At 37.4% G+C, this 5195-nt stretch overlaps 1 non-coding gene across 1 annotated transcript; it reads left to right on the plus strand.

The window, feature by feature from the left end:
- Window positions 1-302: 302 nt before the first annotated feature.
- Window positions 303-410, plus strand: LOC141688155 (small nucleolar RNA R71). The gene has a single exon (XR_012561617.1). It is a non-coding gene; the product is annotated as a small nucleolar RNA R71 (small nucleolar RNA).
- Window positions 411-5195: the final 4785 nt, after the last annotated feature.

Consider the following 5195-nt stretch of genomic DNA (forward strand, 5'->3'; position numbering starts at 1 on the left):
GCACACAGACACTAGATAATTGATTTACTCCATAGTTAGTTAAAGAATCGGCCTTCATAGTCAGCGCCGTGAGCTGTGCTGCAATAGCTGTAGCTGCATCAACTTCCAGAATACCTGCTACTTTCCCAAGCATCATCCTTTGAGTTGGGTTTTGACACTCATTTGCAGCCATAGTTTCAATGAGATTATAGGCCTCAGTATAGCTTTTGGCCCACAAGGCGCCTCCAGAAGCTGCATCGAGCATGGGTCGAGATTGGACCCCCAAACTATTATAGAAACCAGTGATCACCATCCAGTCAGGCATCCCATGATATGGACACTTTCTCAACATCTCTTTGTAGCGCTCCCAAGCTTCGCACATAGATTCTCCTAGTTGCTGTGCAAACTGAGTAAGAGCACTCCTCATAGCTGTAGTTTTGGCCATTGGATAGAACTTCACCGGAAACTTTTGCGCAAGATCTTCCCAAGTAGTGATGGACCCAGCTGGTAAAGAATGTAACCAGCCCTTAGCTTTATCCCTCAGAGAGAATGGGAAAAGCCTCAGCTTGATAGCCTCATCAGTGACACCATTATATTTGAAATTACTACAGATCTCGACAAAATTCCTGATATGCATGTTGGGATCTTCAGTCGCAGCCCCTCCAAAAGAAATAGAATTCTGCACCATCTGAATAGTGCCCGACTTGATTTCAAAAGTATTTTCCTGAATAACCGGATGAATGATGCTTGACTGAATGTCATCAATTTTAGGGCGAGAAAAGTTTATAAGAGCTTGATCAGCTTGAGCTTGATGATCACCCATTGTTTCAGGTTCTTTCTTTTCACTCTCTTTATCCGAATCTTCAAAAACTATCTTCTCCGGAAAGTCAAGAGCTTTATCTGTATCCTCAGCTTTATCCAGATTTCTCTTGCGAGTGCGAGAACGTGTTTGCATAAACGCTCGCTAGAGTACCTGAACACAACCGGAAGCAGTAAGTAACAAGTCTTAATCCATGAATCCTAATGACCACTAATGGCAAGTACATAAACTAAACAAATTAACATCGAGTCCCCGGCAGCGGCGCCAAAAACTTGTTACTCACAAAGCATGCGCTAAATAATTCACGCAAGTATACGCGTTCGCAAGTAATATAGAATGATTTCTAGTTCGTTCCCACAGAGACTCTGATTAATTATATTTAATTAACACTTACTCACTAATGTATGATTATTCTTCAATGCCAAGACAATAACAATTAAGGTTGGTTAACTAATAATTACTATGAGAATTAAACACTTGAATTAACAATATTAAACACACATGAGATCCTAACTTCATTACTACCTCATTCAATAGTTATTGTTATTAACCTTAGCATGTAATGGTGATGATATTAATTGAACAACACGAAACTGATAAACGCCAACTTTTGTTGTACGAATACCATTCTACCAAACATCCACAATTAAGATAGAAGTTGAATATGCATCAATTATGTTGAGACCCTATATGTTTACAGAATTTGACAACATAACGAGTTAAGTGCAAGTTATTCATGATGATTAAACAGGGCAAGTAAAACGGTTAGAGTTACCCACTAATCATGCATACAATACATGAACCTATGCTAGCATGGCAAGTTCTAAATCTCAAGATTCACTGTCGCTTCACAAGAGATTAACAGGATATCTTACATGTTCGTGAGGCATATAAGACGAGTAAACACAACCTATACTAGATATCATACAATCACCACATACCAAGGTATTAAACAATTAACTAAAGAATTCCATAGTAAATCCGCTAGGATCCCATGATCACGATTAGCCCATAATAGAACTCATCATCACCATGTGTTCATATAAAAGCATGATAATAACACAACGATATAAGGCTAATAAAAATATACTTAATAAATAATTAAGTACGTCACAAGAGTATTAAGGTTCAAAGCATAAAGAAAACTAGCATCCACTTTTATAACGAATTAAAAGAATCACAAGATAAACGTATGCTTCCTCTTCTTCGTTGTTGCATGCTAAAACGGTCTTCTCAATCTTCTTTCCCTTGCTCTTGATGAAGAAAACATCTTCCCATAAGGTTTATATAATAGCCCAAGAGAACCAGTGCCAACAGAAGCCCAATTGTACTTGAATTAATAAAATCCAGATTCTGAAATTCCGCACGCACGCGGTCGCCTGCTGCCTCTACGCGGCCGCTTGCTGGCACGCGGTCGCCTGCTCCTGGCGCGCGGTCGCATGCTACCCTTCTGGAAAATACTTTATTTTGCTTCTGTTTTTGCTGATTTCTTCGCTCATCACCCCTAGACTGATTCCAAGCACTTCTTTAAGCTTTATCTAATGGAAACCACCTATCTAAGCAAGTTATACCCTGAAATGTAAAAATACTAGAAAACCCGTCAAATACACAAAATACTTGAGTTCAAGACACCAATTCAAGCCGTTATGAGATGTTCTAAGTGGTATAAAATGCAACTTATCATCAGGCTGCCACATTTCTTTTGTATACAATTACCCATGTGACTGTCAAGTCACTTTCAATTCCCTTTCAACTGCTATTTTGGTTGATCATCCGTTGAGGCTTCATAGTAGTTATCCGTTGAAGCTTCATCTGTTATCCATTCAAACTTGACTAGCTCATCCGTTGAAACTGACTGGCTCATCCGTTGAAACTTGACTAGCTCATTCGTTGAAACTTTGTAGATTAGCAGTTGATGTTGTTTTCATAGCAGTTGATACTCTTTCACTTATACAAAATTACAAGGCATTTTATATTTACAATTAACCTACCTATTTTGTATGTCTTGCTAGTAGTCAACATGACTTAGATATAACTAAAACTCCCAAATCCCCCAACTATTCTAGTATACAGAATATGCTACATACTTATTCATATAAGCTACTCTTTTAACGAATACATAATGTGGTCATCCGTTGAAATCTATAAAATCATTTAACTTATCTACTTAGAGTGTTTTGGAAAGTTATTATCAAGCCTACAACATATTCCTTATAATCTCCCCCAATTTATGTCTAATAGAATTATAGGTATAAATTCATGTTAACTTTATGATAACAAAACACCCTATAAAACCTAATACATTAAAAAGTAGATAAACTGCAAAATGCTTCAATTGAAAAGTTGAACAAAGAAAGTAAGGAATATTTACATGTCATTTTCAAGGTGCTCCTCTAGACTGAGCATATCATTTCTTTTTTCTTGAATCCCTTGTCCTCTTTCCCAGCTTCTCATTATTCTCCTCAATCTGGCGTTGGAGTTGTCTATAGAATTCAGCTTCATTTTCATTGTTGATATCCAACATCTCCTGCATTTCCTTGAGAGTATTATAGCTTGATATTTGTAGTTGGTCTTCAAGTTTGAAAAATCTTCTAACAAATTTTTCATCTCTAAACTCCATCATCCAATAAGGTCTCAAATGCACTCTATCACCAGTGTATGGGATAGTCAAATTTCTAGATAATGCATTTGGATCTCTCCAACTTTGTTTAATTTGACTGATGTTGTTGAGTACTTCTAATTTGGCCACTTTGGTGAATCCAAAATCTTTCTTCATTGCAGAGAACACCTTCACTAGGACATTGTAGCCTTCATTGAGAATCCTGTAGAGAGGCCATGTGATCTCCTTACCACCCTTGTATCTAAACACCAATCTTTCTGGTAGGTTGTATGAAGCATCAATCCCCTATATTTCTTCTAGCTCATCCAGATAAAGGTTGATGTCTGAGAATTCTTTGTTGTCACATATTAAGAGTTGATCCTCCTTGTTTACTTTAGGCTTAGTCTTGGAGATGGCTTTGAATTGAGGTGGGTTAGACTTGATTCTTATATGTTTCTTTCTTGATTTCTTTTCTTGGTGGGTAATGGTAGATTTAGCTCAGGTATAGGTAAACTGTCACAATTTATGGGTTCATCCTTAGGCACAATTTGCTCACCATGAAAATTGACACCTGGATGAACCTTGAATTCAATTGGCTTCACAGTGGGCACAATTGGTTGACTTGACGTGGTAAACTAAGTTTGCTCATTTTTCTTTTTTGTAGCACTACTTGGCATTTTTTCCTTGACCTTTACCCTGTTCTCTTTAGCCCACTCTAGCTTTTCTTCTTTCTTCTCAGTTCCAGTTGAAGTTGCAGGCATCTCCAATTTTCTTTTAGCTCCTTTAGTGGCCTATTTTTTCCTTCTTTTCTGAGCTCCTAGCCTTTGGTTTTCCTCATCTTTAGCTTCCAAAAACTGAGGGTGCCCAGTCATTACACATAGCATCTTTACATATATGTAAATTCTGGCTATTTTTCACCTTAAGATGGCATCCTTGGTTGTTTTGAAGCTTGTTATAGATGCACCCATCAGCTTTTATTCATCAGGTCTAGGTGGAGAGTAATCAACTAACAGTGGGTGCTTTGTTGAAATTATGACACTTGATGATTTGGGCTTTAGCACCACAAAGTTCTTGAATTCATTTTTTATTGAAGGTTCACCCTCTTCTCTTTTCCCTAGCTTCATCTCTTCCAAAGTAATTGGTTTTAACTATATGGAATGCCTCACAGATTTTGCTTGAATAGCAGTTGAACAAAATACTTGTGCAATCTTGTCATCAATCTGTTTCCTTTGTTCTTTCAACTTGAGCTCATCTGTTCCAAGATTGATTAGATCAATGCCATCTAATTCTTTCCTAATTGGTGGCTTTAAAATAGTAATAGATGGCACTATCACTTTGATGACTTGTATATGCATATCATTCTCCCCATTTTTGTTATCATCAAGTAGAGCGGGTTTGAATTTTTAGCAGCCACCAGTTGTTGGAGTAATTGGTTCTGAGTTTCTTGATTCTGAAGTATCTTGGCGACTGAGTCTTCAACAGTTGACATTCTTGTGCTCAAAGCCTCAACTTTACTTGCTAGGTCATATACTTTCCTGATCTTGAGCTGAATTTCTCTCATAGTAGTTGTTGTAAGTTTCTCATCCAACCTAGTAGACACATCTCTCTTGACTTCATCAATTTCCAGCTTGAGACCATCCAACTCTAGATCTTGTCTAAGATTTTAAATTCTGTGAAGTTGGAGTAACTCTAGATGAGCTTAAAGAATTGACTTTGTATTTGTATTTGTGGTGGCTGCTATTACTGTCTGAGTTTGATTGATTAGTTTGATGAGTGTAGAGGTGAAGTGATGAAAGC

Source organism: Apium graveolens, chromosome 9 (genome assembly GCF_009905375.1).
Source record: "Apium graveolens cultivar Ventura chromosome 9, ASM990537v1, whole genome shotgun sequence".
In the NCBI taxonomy this organism is placed as follows: Eukaryota; Viridiplantae; Streptophyta; class Magnoliopsida; order Apiales; family Apiaceae; genus Apium; species Apium graveolens.